The following is a 14939-nucleotide window of genomic DNA, read 5'->3' on the forward strand; positions in this document are numbered from 1 at the left end:
TGGGAATTCCTGCCTTGCTGGAGCCCTTGGCTTGGGAGTGAAGCGGTTTGGCTTTGGCTCTGCAAGGGTCACTCATTTATTGAAAGCTCGTCAGCCCTTCTGCAGAGCTGCTGCTAATTGAGTGCTTGGACTTCATGAGCTCCGAAGAAAAATAATGCCCTTGCCTGTGAGTCAAGCAAAAGAAAATGTCTAAGAAACTCTAACCAATACATCAAGTCTAGAATCCATTTCCTTACCTCACTCAAGGCCATTCTCAACAATGTTTACTCAGTTTACCAGCAGAAAAACGGCCAATTCCAGAAAATATCCCTTCAAAATGATTCATTTTGTCACGATTAATTTTGAATCTGGTAGATGCTAGGAATGGTCAGACCAACTTTCTTCCTAAGGCTCCTTATGAACCTCAAGAATTAGAAATTCTTAACGCAGTAAAAATGAAATTTTATGTAGTATTTATTCTTCCTGAGCCAAAACAAAATGAACATAAAATAACAAATGTAACCCCCAATCACATTTTATATAGAAATGAAACATCTCAGTACAATTTCACAGCAGTGGTAGCCACGCCATCCAAACAGGTTCCACCACAATCACTGCAAAGAATCTTTTCCATTTGTGAAGACAAAATTTAGCCCACTCTCCCATCCAATGTCAAAAGAAGTCCACACAACATCAAGAAACTTTCTTTACTAACAGCCAACATAATAATAAGAGAGCAAAGACACAGAAGGAAAGTTGGTCAGTCTGATTGGGTTGAATTTCCAGTTCAGCCAAGCCTGACAAAGTTTCGCTGTTGCTCTCGTTTGTCTGCTCCTGGCTCTGGTCACAATCCCAAGAAAGATCCTCAGTGTCCCAATGCTCCAACCAGGATCTTGCTGCTCACAGAACACTGTGACCGCAACAAAATTCATCTTCACGCTTTGAATTCCATCGTCTCCTTATCCAGAGTTCCCTGATTTTTTTCTCACACATCCCCAAATGTCTTGCTCTCAGCACCTGTAGAGTTTACTGCCCCTCCTGTGGCTTTGGTGTCCATAACTTGGGTCCTGTCTACAATTATTTCCCATGGCTTTGCTGTCCATGATTTGGTTCTTCTCCACAATTATTTTCCATGGCTTTGGTGTCCATGATCTGGTTCTTCTCCACAATTATTTTCCATGGCTTTGGTGTCCGTGGTTTTGTTCCTCTCCACAATTATTTCCCATGGTTTTGCTGTCCATGATCTGGTTCCTCTCCACAATTATTTTCCATGAGTTTTTTGTCCATGATTTGGTTCCTCTCCACAATTATTTCCCCACATCTCTGCAGGAGCAGCAAGCTCAGCTTTCCACCCTCCACTCTGTTCTTGGCCAACACCTCAAAACTCAAAAATCCTGTTGTTCCCACATCTCCAGAGAGTTTTCCCCCCTCCTCTGACCAAAATTCCAGCTTGTAGCCAACTTATTTCCATGGGATCACGATCAGCAGGGATCAAAATAAAAGGATGGCCCCTCCTAAAATTTGGGAACAACCCCCCAAGTCCTCCTCACCAGCTGAAGGAGAATCACAGAACCATGGAACGGTTTGGGTTGGAAGGGACCTTAAGGCTCGTCCAGTGCCACCCTTGCCATGGGCAGGGACACCTCCCACTGTCCCAGGCTGCTCCAAGCCCTGTCCAACCTGGCCTTGGACATTCCCAGGTCTTTTCCAACCTCGATGATCCTAAGATTCCATTATTCCAACATCACTTCCATGTGCAGACGTGGTTGTGGGAAACCAGACCTTGACAGATTTGGCACAATCCTGGGAATTTGGATGGAGTGAGGTTGGGTTGATGAAGCCACTCCATCACTGCCCTTATCATCAGGACAGGGGAAAGAGAAAAAAAGGAGAGAGAAAAAGGGGGAAAAAACTCATTTTGGGGTTCTTGGAGTTGTCCCATGCAGGGCCAGGAGCTGGACTTGATGGTCCTTGTGAATCCCTTCCAACTCAGGATATTCCACGTTTAGGGAGAGGGTGATTTCCTAGGACACATCACTGATTCCAGGCACTGCTGGGCTCTGGAAGGGACTCAGTGCTCAGAGAAAAACCTGAAAAGCCTTTTAAATTCTTGTTTTCCCTGATTAAACTGATTCTCTCAGAGGGTAAACACAAAATGTTGGGGGAAAAAAGTCTATTTCAGCTGATTTCCAGATGAAGAGTTGCTCAGCTACCGTGGTGTTGTGTCCCAAAGGTCCCAGAGAATTAAACAGATTGCATTCCAAAACATTTCGCCTGGAAAAGGCATCGGAGTTGGCACTGTCAGCACTGTGGTATCTCTAGTGTGGGGCTCCAGATCCTTTCCAGGTCTCCTGGAGAGTAAAAAAAGAGATTTAAAATAAAATTTGATTGGATCCCTGATCACCAAAAAAATTGGTGTTGAGGATTTGGAAGGACTGGGAAGAGATGTCTGAGCTGATCCAGGAATTTTAACTGGCACCAAGTGATCAGCCCATGCCAAGGAGTGGAGGTCTGGCACAGATGGAATGGAAAAAGGTCAAAAACCAGGGAATACAGGCAGAGCTTTAGTCTTATTCCATGAATTTTTTTCCAGGTGTCTCCCAGATGATGAGGAGAACCATGGCTGGAGCCTCTCTGCTCTGGAGCCAGGCTGGGAGAGCTGGGAATGTTCCCCTGGAGAGGAGAAGGCTCCAGGGAGAGCTCAGAGCCCCTGGCAGGGCCTGGAGGGGCTCCAGGAGAGCTGGAGAGGGACTGGGGACAAGGGATGGAGGGACAGGAGCCAGGGAATGGCTCCCAGTGCCAGAGGGCAGGGATGGGTGGGAGATTGGGAATTGGGAATTCCTGGCTGGGCTGGAATTGCCAGAGCAGCTGTGGCTGCCCCTGGATCCCTGGCAGTGCCCAAGGCCAGGCTGGACACTGGGGCACCCTGGGACAGTGGGAGGTGTCCCTGCCATGGAATGGGGTGGAATGGGACGAGCTTTTCCATCCCAAACCATTGTGAGATTCCATGGAATTCTCCTCGTTGCCTGCCGGCAAAGGCTTCTCTTTAGGGCTCTGTGGAAATCCCTCTGGGAAGAGGCTCAGAAGCTGAAAATTCCCTCGTCCTTGTTGGAGTTTGAACTGGAGCACATCCATAGGAAAGCCAAGTCCTTCATGCTCTGCCTGCGGAGTGGTTCTTCCCACATGGAGAGGGAAATTGGAGCAATCTGTTCCCAGAGCACAAACTTTAACCCAGTAAAGGGAAATAAAACCCCGCACAAAGAAATTGCTGCTGTTATAGTTGTTTTATTGGCAGGAATGAAATATCCCACTCCAGCTATTCTGTTGTTTGTTTTAAGGATAACTTGGTCCTTTAGGGAAAGAATTGGGAATAAATTGAGCAGATTTATCCAATGTCAGAGAAATATAAATCTTCCCTACTTAAGCTGAGTGAGCATTTGCTGCTTTTCCTGCAGCCAGGCTGGAAAGTGTCCTGGAGGGCATCCCTCACAAATTGCACTTTAAATTGAACCCAGACTGCTCCTTCCATGGGAAAAACTGTCCAGCATCCATAGCCAGGAAGAACCAGATTTTGGGATGCTTGCAGGATGAGGAGCCCTGAGTTGTGGTGGAGCACTCAGGTGTGCCACGGACCTGTTGGCAAGAAGGACACACAGACACTCCTGCAGTGATTTGGGTTGGGACAGACCTTAAATCCCATCTCATTCCACCTCCTGCCATGGAAAACCTTCCAGTATCCCAGTGTGTGGAAAATCCCGCTGGGAAAAGCCAGTGTCCATCAGGGAGACAGAGGAGTCCTGGAACTTCATTCCAATAAAGGAGAGAGTCCCCTGGGGTTTTTCCTCTTGAGGTTTCAGAGGTGCAGCCTCATTTTATCTCAAACTCCTGCACATTCCCTCTTCCTTCCCCCATTGCTGGGGGAGCAGGAAGGTGCAGCCTTCCCCAGCCCCCTGCCCCACGTCCCCCCTTGAACCTGGCATTTCCCCAAAGTTCAGAAACTCCTCCTTGTGTGGGCCCATTTGGCCAAACTGTCCAGGCTCTGGGACAAACCTGGGCTGGAAGTGAATCCCAAAGTTGCTTTTTCCACAAAATCTCTCTCTCCTTCACAGGCTTCCAGCTGAGCCAGAGGAAGTTGGTCTGTGCACCAGACAGGGGAAAAAAAGAAATAATAATATCAATTTTTTTTAATGAAGAAAATCAGCATTATGGAAAAAAATATCCAGCCTACCTGAACCTCATCCTCGGGTGCCCTTTATTTTTCCATGAGCTGGGAGTAGTGATCCCTACAAAAAAATTCCTCCTGCCCTTTGGGACTGCGTTAAGTGGTGCCTGAACAAGTTGCAGCTGCTGCCTTATCAGGAAGATAAAGGTCTGGAGAGGTTGGATGGGAAAGAATTGGGAGGAACTTGGACTCTGCCACTGCTGGAGGGCAAATTCCTTCATTCTGTGCCTTTTCCTTGTCCTTGTGTGTCTTGGAATTGAATGGCCACAGAAGGGAATTGGTATCTAAATAAAAATTCCAGGGTTTATCTCCAAGGATTGGGATCAGAAGCTCCCTCCTGTTTGGGCCAGTGCCACCCCCTCCTTGTGGGGCTCAGCCCACCCAGATTTGGTCACTTTGTGTCCAAAGAATTCCAACATCAGCAGGATGGGCTGGGAACACCCAGGGTTTGCAGCCCTTGGCCCTGCAGGATTCCCAATCCCAAATCACAAAACTCTTGTGGAGCTTCTTGAAGATTTATCCCCGTGTTTGAATGATCTCAGAGCTTTCACTCCCCCATCCAAAAGGGAATATTCCCAATTTTCAGGCTGGAGGTGTCCCTGGCAGGGGGAACGTGGAATACCAGTTTGTCCCAGTTTGCCCCAGTTTGCCCAGTCTCCAGCAGCATTGTAACCCTTATGCAGGTGGGACAGACCAAGTCCTGCAAAGCAAAATTCCAAAAAATGCCACTGAGCACCCTCCAGATGACCTGGAGTGGAGGGGACAGGAGATCAGGGACACAGTGTCGCGCTCGGAGCCAGCATTAATGCCATAAATTAATTAATTAAAATTAATCAAGGAGAATTTCCCCATGGAAAGGGGGCTCAGGAACTGCCCAGGGAGGGCTGCAGTGCCCATCCCTGCAGGTGTCCCCTGGAGGTGGCACTGAGAGCTCTGGGCTGGGGACAGGGTGGGCATTGGGCACAGCTGGGACTCTGATCTTGGAGCTCTTTTCCAGCCTCAGGGATTCTGTGAGGTTCAGATTGGATATGTGGGAAAATTTCTTCCCTCAAAGGGTTCTCCAGCCCTGGCACAGGTACAGGGTGGAGTCCCCATGCCTGGAGGGATTTCACATCCATGTGGATGTGGCACCTGGGGACACGGGGCAGTGGTGGCCTTGGCAGGGCTGGGGAATGGTTGGATGAGTTTAGAGGTCTTTTCCAACCTTCATGATTCCATGAATATCTGTCCTCTGGTTTGGAGTGCCCATCCCTGGAGGTGCCCAAGGAATTCCTGGAGGTGGCACTCAGGACTCTGATCTTGGAGCATTTTCCAACCTCATAACTTCTGGGATTCTGTGTAACGACTTCATTGCCACTGATCCGACCCAGTTTTGGTGTCTACAGTGAAAATTCATGGGCACCGGGAACACAAAAGCTGGAGAACCGCTGGAGGTGAGGCTGGACGGATCTGTCTGGAGAAGGTGTGAGCGTGTCCTGCTCACCATTCCCAAGAACCTCCATTTGACACCATTCCCAAGGAGAGGCCTCTTCCATCCAGGAATCATTCAGGATAAAATTTAGCACCCAGACCTGGAAAAACTCAGCCTGGGAACGAGCTGGAATTTTTAACTAGAGGTGGGATTCTCCACTCAGATTTTCCATGGTTCTGATGCCACTTGAAGGCCTGAAATCCAGTTTGGATCTGCTGGTGGGAGCTCTGGATTTAGCAGGATCTTCTGATGGGAATTTTTGGGAAAGGGCTCTGAGAGGGGAAGGAGAGAATCCACCCCATGGACCAGCTCAGGTCATGTGATTGTTTTTAATTTTTGACCTCTGACCCCCCAAACAGCCCATTTTTAACAGCTTTAAATCAGAGGAATTTTAAATAATACAGCAAACATTTTAAAATAAAGGCCTGTGATGCATTTAAGGAATCTGAGCTTTGAAGGGAGAAAACTTGAGGAATTTTCTTGGATTTCAGCAGTGGACAAAAAGTCAGAGCAACAATTTTCCTGAATATTTCAGCTCCTGAGGATTTTCCTTGGATTTCAGCAATACCCAAGATCAGAACAACAATTTCCCTTGAATATTTCAGCTCCTGGCTAAATGCCTCCATATCGGCAAAATTCCTATAGGTCTTGGCCAGTTTTCTGATCCCTTAACCTCCAACATTCCAGGTTATTTCCACAACCTCTGGGTTCCAAACAATGAACTTTATTATTAGATAAACACCTGGCTCCTGTTTTTATCCTTGCTCTTCTCCCTGCACCAACTGTAACGTTCCTTAAAATCCCAATTTTCCACTCACTGAAGTGTGGCAGCCACGTCCCATTAAAAGAGTTTTACCAGGAAAATTATCCATGCCTTTAAATAGGTCATGCATACACTTAGCATATGTTACATTATTCTCCACGTGCAGCCAGTCGTGCCGGATAATTGAAAATTTCTGGAGTCACAAGCAAATAAAATCATTCCTCTGATCATTAATAAGCAGGAAGTGTGGGGAAAATGGCGAAAAATAAAAAAAAAGAAGCAAGGGGATGAAAGAAGAATTAAATTTGGTGGGAAGTTGCAGAAGAGTTTTGCCCAATGGTCATTCCAAGTGCTGATGGAAGAGATGTATAAAAATAAAGGTGCTGTTGTTGTCCCTGTGTGCACAGGGAAGGATTCCTTGGGATCTTCTGCTGCCTGCCAAGGCCTGAGCCCCCTTTCCATGGGGAAATTCCTGCTGTGCCCACCCTGAGCTGCCCTGGCCCAGCCTGAGGCCGTTCCCTCTGCTCCTGTCCCTGTTCCCTGGAGCAGAGCCCGACCCCATATTAAAAGGGGGGAAGAGGGAATTTTTATATGGACAGCCAGCACCAGGAAAAGGGGGAATGTTTTAAACTGCCAGAGGGCAGGGATGGATGGGAGACTGGGAATTGGGAATTCCTGGCTGGGCTGGAATTGCCAGAGCAGCTGGGGCTGCCCCTGGATCCCTGGCAGTGCCCAAGGCCAGGTTGGACACTGGGGCACCCTGGGACAGTGGGAGGTGTCCCTGCCATGGCAGGGGTGGCACTGGGTGGGATTTAAGATTCTTTCCCACCCAAACCATTCCATGACTCCATGGGCTGCAGTGACACTGAGACAGACTGGAGACACTTCCATGCAGTCCATCCCCATCCCAGCAGCTGAAACTCCACCTGGATTTTATGGGGGCCTGGAAGCTGAGCCAAAGCTGGATTAACAGTGATGGACATTCCTGCCCACGGGGCAGAGCCCAGAGCTGCGCTGATCCCACAAATAACAGGAATTCCCCTGTGCCGTCCCACATGGATTCATTTTGAGTGATTTCTCCATCTGACTGACCCACGGCTGTTGGTTTGTGCTGCTGTGAGATTTAGAGCCATAAAATAACAACTTTATAAAGCAGGTCTGTGTCACCGTCATATTTCCTGAAAAAATCCCTTTGCCCAGGACTTTGCTCCTGGGAAGCTGAGAAGCCGCAGAGGAAAAGGAAAACAATAATTATCTGATTTGCCTCTCCTGCGTTTTGCTGCTTTGGAATGTGTTTGGAGATTGTTTATCCACAGGTGATTGTTTGATTGGTTTCATGTGAATTGTTTTGACTTAATGACCAATCACAGTCAGGCTGTGTTGGGACTCTGGAAGCAGCCACGAGTTTTCATTCTTATCTTTTAGCCTTCTGCCTGTATCCTTTCTCTATTCTGTAGTAAAGTTTAGTTTAGTATTCTTCATATAATATAGTATCATAAAATAATAAATTGGCCTTCTAAGAACATGGAGTCAGATCCATCATTCCTCCCAACAATGGGGACTCAGAAAATATCCCAGGTCTGGGGTGACGAGTGTGAAAACTCCCATGAGAACTCCCCTGCCTTTCCCCTTCAGGAATTGTTTGACACAGCCCCATTCCCCATCCACTCCATCTTTATTCCAAAGGGTACCAGCAGAGCAGAAAATTGTTTAGGATTTCACAGGAACCTCGTTTCTGGAAGGTGACTCTGAGCTCCCTCACCCATGGCCACGCAGAGAAGAGGTTTTGGAGTGGCAACACCAATCTGTGTTCACTTCCTGTCACGGACACATTTCATGAAAAATCCTTTTGCTAGGAGTTTTTCTCCTGAGAAGCTGAGAGGCCTCGGAAACGAAATGCAAACAATGGTTATCTGCTGCTGTGGAATGCAACAGGGATTGGTCTCATGTGGTTGTTTCTAATTAATGGCCAATCACAGCCCAGCTGTCTCAGATTCTCTGGTCAGTCACAAGATTTTTTCATCATTCCATTCCTTCCTTTCCTTGCCAGCCTTCTGATGAAATCCTTTCTTCTATTCTTTTAGTATAGTTTTAACATATCATTTTCTTTTAATATAATATATATCATAAAATAATAAATCAGCCTTCTGAAGCATGGAGTCAAGATTCTCATCTCTCCCCTCATCCTGGTACCCCTGTGAACACCACCACAACTTCCAGGGGTTGGGTAATCCAGGGAAAGATGTGATTCTGACAGGATTCACTGAGGAACAGCTCCCAGAGAGAATTCCAGGCACCCAGGGAAGTAATGGGAGCCACATTTCAAAACCACATTCCCAAACCATTCCTAAACCAGCCCCCCTAATTAATTTAGGGACTTCCATGGTCTTCATCACCACCATCACCTGAGTGCTGTTGTTAATGGGTTCATTAAGGTTGATGAGCTTTGTGTGATTTTGGCTGCGAGGGGAAACTGAGGCACGAGGCAGAGAGACAGGTTTGGTGTCACACCAAGAGCGAGCCAGAAACGAAGCAAGTTCAGGGCCACAACTGCACAAATTTATTTGTTTTCGTCTCTGAGGACTGATGAGCAATGTAATTAACCATCATTAATTAGGATTCTCTGCCCCAGGGTGAGGAATGCACCAAAAACTTCCATGAGCAGCACAGCTCTCAGGAACCATGGCCCAAAAATGCTTTATTTTCCCATATTTTGGGGTTTTGGTGGCAGTAGGGTTTTATTTTCCTGTGTTTTGGGGTTTTGGTGGCAATGGGGTTTTATTTTCCCATGTTTTGGGCTTTTGGTGGCAGCAGGGTTGCAGAGATCTGTGGGGAGGTGACAAAAGCTTCTCCCATTCCTGATGGAGCCAATTCCAGCGGCTCCAGTTCCAGGCTGAGCCCAGCAGCGACACCAGCGGGGTTTTGGGAATGAAAGAAGGGAAAAGGGGGAGAATCCCAGCCTGGAGCAGGGTCCTGGCAGGACCATGGACAGAGGAGCAGGGTCGTGGCAGGATTCATGGAGAGAGGAGCAGGGTCCTGGCAGGACCATGGACAGCGGAGTCGAGCCTGGAGCAGGGTCCTGGCAGGACCATGGACAGAGGAGCCCAGGCTGGAGCAGGGTCCTGGGAGAACCATGGAGAGAGCAGCAGGGTCCTGGCAGGATTCATGGAGGGAGGAGCAAGGTCCTTGCAGGACCATGGACAGCGGAGTCGAGCCTGGAGCAGGGTCCTGGCAGGATTCATGGAGAGAGGAGCAGGATCCTGGCAGTACCATGGAGAGAGGAGCGGGATCCTGGCAGGACCATGGATAGAGGAGCCCAGCCTGGAGCAGGGTCCTGGCAGGATTCATGGAGAGAGGAGCCAAGGTTTGCTGGAGGATTTGTGACCCTCCAGGGGATCCAGGCTGGAGCAGCCCATTCCTGAAGGAAACTCAGGATTTCACAGGATTTTACACCACCCTCACCTGTGGGGGTGGGAGGTTTTAGTCATTTTCCAGGTGTGAAACTTCCACTTGCTCCAGAAATTCCCAAGACACGGAGTTCTGACTCTTGGCAAAGGAAATAATTATCAGGGCTGAACAATTATAAATTTTGTTGGCCTTTTTATCTCCCAAGCCTCACCCTGCTGGAGCCAGCTCTGATCTCCCATTCCCAGTGGTTTTGGGGTTTTTATTTAAGATTAAAATGGTTTAGAGGGTGTGAATAAAGTCCCGGCTCCTTGGGAAAATTGTGCAAACAGATGAAGTGGGAAAAGTTCCTAGAAGGAGAAATGTGTGAATTTCTCCTGACTGTAAGAAGGGATCTTTATCCTTGGAGATATCCAGAAATAAACCGGCCTGAACTCTGGCTTGCCTCATTTAACTTTGCACTGCTTTGACAGGGAGCTTGGGTCCAAGGAATTCCATAAATCCCTTCCAACAGAAATTAGGCTCTGATTCCAAGAATTTAAAATCTGGTCAAAAACTGGGGATGGCAAAATCCTGATGAAGTTACTTCATGTGGGGTTTGGGGAATATTAAATAAATCCATCAAAGATTAGTTCATCTTTTCCATGTTCCAGGACAGATGGAAAAACCCAAGGCTGGATGAAGTTTGGAGCAGCCTGGGGTAGTGGAAGGTGTCCCTGCCCTTGGGATTTAAAGTCCCTTCCAACCCAAACAAATTTGGGATTCCCTGGAGCCCAACTCCTTGGGACAAGCACCTGTTATATCCCAAATTTCTGCTCTGGAATTCTTTCTCTGATTAACTCCCAAAATAAATAGGAGCATTCCAAGGCAGAGCATTCCCCTCTAAATCCCAGGAAATTCCTGCTCAACACTCAGGACATTCCAGGGCAGCTGCAAATCAGGGATCAATCCCAGCATCTCCACCTGTAGGAACAATTCTCTGTGGGGAGCAAAATCAAATGTTCTCCTTAAATGAGATAGCTTGGATCTGCTCCATTTCCCTTATCTAAGAACCTGTTCTCTTATCTGAAAGATAAAAAGGTGTTGTAATTTATCCGAGATAAAACCAGGATGGAAATTATCCTTTGCTTCCACAGCTTTAATTACTCTTTCCTTAGGAAAGAATTTGGAGGCTGAGCAGAATATTGAGTTATCCAATCAATTTTGGAGCTTTCCAGGCCTTTCCCAGTGTTTTTTTTTTGTTTTTATTTTTGGATTTTTTTTTTTGTTGTATATTTCAAACCCACCAAGACCTTGAGGGAGTTGTTTTTTCTCTTGGGGTTTTTTCAGCACCAAAGGAGTGAAAAATGCAGCAAAATTAAATTTAAAATGCAGCTTCTCCTCATGCAGCACTTGGAGATTTTCTTGCTTCTCCTTTCATTCCAGAAGGACAGAGGGTTCCACTCTTGGATTCCTTCTCCTTATGGAAAACAAAGGGAAATTCACCCAACATTTGGGTTTTCTCAATTATCTCTAATTTTCATCCTATTTAACCCTTTTTATGTGCACACCCACATCACCCGTTGGCCACTCTTGTTTTCCCTTTGTCCTTTCTGAGTGTGAAAATTGGACTTTCCAGACATTCCCTGCTGTGGATTCTCTGCTCATCCCCAGCCACCTGTGGGGTGTTTTATCCCCTAGTGGGAATATTTTAGGAAGGAATTCTTGCCTGGGAAGATGGAGAGGCCTCAGGTTTCCCAGAGAATCCGTGGCTGATCCCTGGAAGTGCCCAAGGCCAGGCTGGAACAGGGCTCAGAGCAACCTGGGACAGAGTTTAGAGTAAATGCCACACGATGGGAATGGGATGGGTTAAATTCCTCATATCCACAAATTTCTGTGCTCCTTGACAAAGGAACCACCCCAGGTGACATTCCACCCTCTTGGAAGGTTGATGATCTCTGGGATACTCGGCCCTTTGTGGGTTTCCTGCAGGAATTCTTGGCCCAGCTGTGGCTCCGGACTTTACTTTCCTTGGATTCTATCCAAATTCCCGCCCCTTTTTTGTGCAAGGAGCACCCCTGTCCCACAAACCACCTCAAGGTGGTGCCTCTTTGACCTCACTGGCGGCTGCAAAACCTGACAAGAATCCAACATTTCTGAAACAAGAGCAAAGCTGAATAATTAAACCAGGACAGCAAATTCCGAGCCCTTTTCCTCTGAAGTCTGGCTCAAATCCCAAATTTAACCCTTTCATCCCAGAAACTGGGTGGAAACTCCCAGTTCAGAGTGAAAATAATCCAAACCATCTCTCATAGAATGAAGAGTTGACCTGTGTGAAATGTGATCTTTAAAATTCCATAATTATCCTCAAATAATTGTTGTATGGGAGAGGATTTTTTCCTTCTTTCTACTCCCACTTGTGCATTTCAGGAGGGAAATCCTCTTTATTTTTCTGCTTTATGCATAATAGAGGAATTAGATAAATAATTGATAGCTTGTTAATGAAGTGGCCAAATCTGCATTGCCCTCAAAATGCAGGAATTTGGATGGAATGTCAAAAGGATTGCTAGGATAGTTGATATTTTAATTTATTGGGTATTTCCTTGCAGGAGCAGCTCCATGAGATTCCATATCCCTGGCTCTCCGTCGCATCCACCACCAATTCCTTCCCCAGTTTCTCCAGGAAAATTTATGGTTGCAAAAACCCAAAATTCTCTTCATGCTGACCCTGAGAATGTCCATGATGGGCTGCTCCTCCCTGCTCATCCCATTGGAAAAATGGGAAAATGAGGCAAAGGATGCTCCGAATTGAGCTCGTTTTCACCCAAGCTGAACTGAAACAGGCTCCCCTTTCCAGCCCAGCTTGCACAGATGAAAAAGAGGCATTAAAAAGGAGAAGGAAAAGCCTGACTCATCTGGAACAGGAATAGAAAAACATCTTGGCTGAAAAGAGCTGAAAAAGGAGCAATTAATGTCTGGAATTCACCTGCGAATCTCGTCGCTGCGAGCTATTATTGTTCAAATTATTAGGCAGGTGTGTGAAGTGCCTCATAAACTGGAGGGGAATTAAAAGGCAGATTTTGCAGCAAACTCGGTGCTTATTACACAATTACAACCCCGTGTCAGAGCCAGGGGATGCTCCCGTTGGTTTCACCCCCACTATGCCTCCAAATGCACCTGATCCCAAATTCCTCTTCATTTTAGATCATTTTAGGTCTTCATTCCACTCCATTTTGGGTCTGGATCAGGAAAAATAATTGAGTTCAGAGTGCAGGGAGGGTCACTGCTGTTAGTTGTCAAGGTGAGGGCTGTGTTTGGCATTTGTCCCTTTGTTGTGGGACAGACAAGGGGTGAGCCGAAGGGCACAGGCAGTGATGTCAGCATGGAACCCCAGGAGAGGCTGAGGGAGCCGGGCAGGGGCTGCAGAATCCCTGAGGGAGCTGGGCAGGGGCTGCAGAATCCCTGAGGGAGCTGGGCAGGGGCTGCAGAATCCCTGAGGGAGCTGGGCAGGGGCTCAGCCTGGAGCAAAGGAGGCTCAGGGGCCCTTGTGGCTCTGCACAGCTCCTGCCAGGAGGGCACAGCCGGGGGGGTCGGGCTCTGCTCCAGGGAACAGGGACAGGAGCAGAGGGAACGGCCTCAGGCTGGGCCAGGGCAGCTCAGGGTGGGCACAGCAGGAATTTCCCCATGGAAAGGGGGCTCAGGAACTGCCCAGGGAGGGTTGCAGTGCCCATCCCTGCAGGTGTCCCCTGGAGGTGGCACTGAGAGCTCTGGGCTGGGGACAGGGTGGGCATTGGGCACAGCTGGGACTGGGTGATCCTGGAGGACTTTTCAAACCTCAATGATTCCATGAGGTTTAGACTGGATATTTGGCAAAATTTCTTCCCTAAATTTGTTGCCCAGCCCTGGCACAGGTACAGGGCAGAGTCCCCAACCCTGGAGGCATTTAAATCCCTGTGGATGTGGCACTTGGGGACATGGGGCAGTGGTGGCCTTGGCAGTGTTGGGGACAAGGTTGGATGAACTTTTCCAGCCTTCATGCTGGGAGGGCTTTTCCAACCTCAGTGATTCCATAATTCTCTGGAAAACAATTCCAGGGCCTCACCACCCTCACACCTTACACCACCTCAGTTGGAAATGTTCCAAATCCTAATCCAGAGTCCACCCTGCTGGAATTTCAAAAACATTTTCTCCAGACCCCTCTAGGCTCCCTGTCCACAGCCAGCAATCATCAGTGACACTCACAGTGCAACAGCCCAGGGAAAGTTTAATTTGCTCCTCTCCAGCTTCCTGGGATGCGGATTTTTTCTTCACCTGGGGTCACCAATTGTGACGGTGTTCACAGGGGTCCCCGTATGAGGGAAGAGATGAGAATCTTGACTCCATGTTTCCAAAGGCTGATTTATTATTTTATTATGTATATTATATTAAAATGATATATTAAAACTATAATAAAAAAATAGGAGAAGGATTTAATCAGAAGGCTGGCAAGGAATGGAAAAAGAATGGAATGATAACAAAAGCTCCTGACTCTCAGAGAGTCTGAGCCAGCTGACTGTGATTGGCCATTAATTAGAAACAACCACATGAAACCAATCCCAGATGCACCTGTTGCATTCCACAGCAGCAGATAACCATTGTTCACATTTTGTGCCTGAGGGCTCTCGGCTGCTCAGGAGAAAAAATCCTAAGGAAAGGATTTTTTCATGAAATATGTCTGTGACACTGGGAAGTGTGAGAGACTGATCCCTTAGAGCCTTCCCAAGAGGTTCCATCCCACGTAATCCACGAGGAAACTCCCAGGATCCCATCGGCCCCTGCTCAAAACTGGATTAAAATAAAGATATTCCTTTTCATCCTTAATCACAGTGGGTTCTTCTGGAAGGGGAACGGGCTCCTGCATGGATTCGGGGTAGGGAAGCACAGCAGGACTGGGTGGTGCTGGGTCCCCTGGCCCATGACCACTCCAGAGAAATTCCATGCCTGTGGAAACATCTCCTGCTGATAAAATCCACCCTGTGCTCAGTGTGGAGTGGCTGCAGTGAGGAGCTCCTGGAACAATTTAATTGTTTCCCCCTGAGTGACAGAGAATGGAGAGGCTCCAATGGGATTTCCTATTATTC

The 14939-nt window shown here is 47.6% G+C and overlaps 1 long non-coding RNA gene across 1 annotated transcript; it reads right to left on the reverse strand.

Annotated features, from left to right (window-relative positions):
- Window positions 1–435: 435 nt before the first annotated feature.
- On the reverse strand, window positions 436–5184 carry LOC136558098 (uncharacterized). Its single transcript, XR_010783833.1, has 2 exons — window positions 4030–5184; window positions 436–2330 (listed from the first exon to the last, which is right to left on the reverse strand). It is a non-coding gene; the product is annotated as an uncharacterized lncRNA (long non-coding RNA).
- Between the last annotated feature and the right edge of the window lie 9755 nt (window positions 5185–14939).

Source organism: Molothrus aeneus, chromosome 6 (genome assembly GCF_037042795.1).
Source record: "Molothrus aeneus isolate 106 chromosome 6, BPBGC_Maene_1.0, whole genome shotgun sequence".
Taxonomy (NCBI): domain Eukaryota; kingdom Metazoa; phylum Chordata; class Aves; order Passeriformes; family Icteridae; genus Molothrus; species Molothrus aeneus.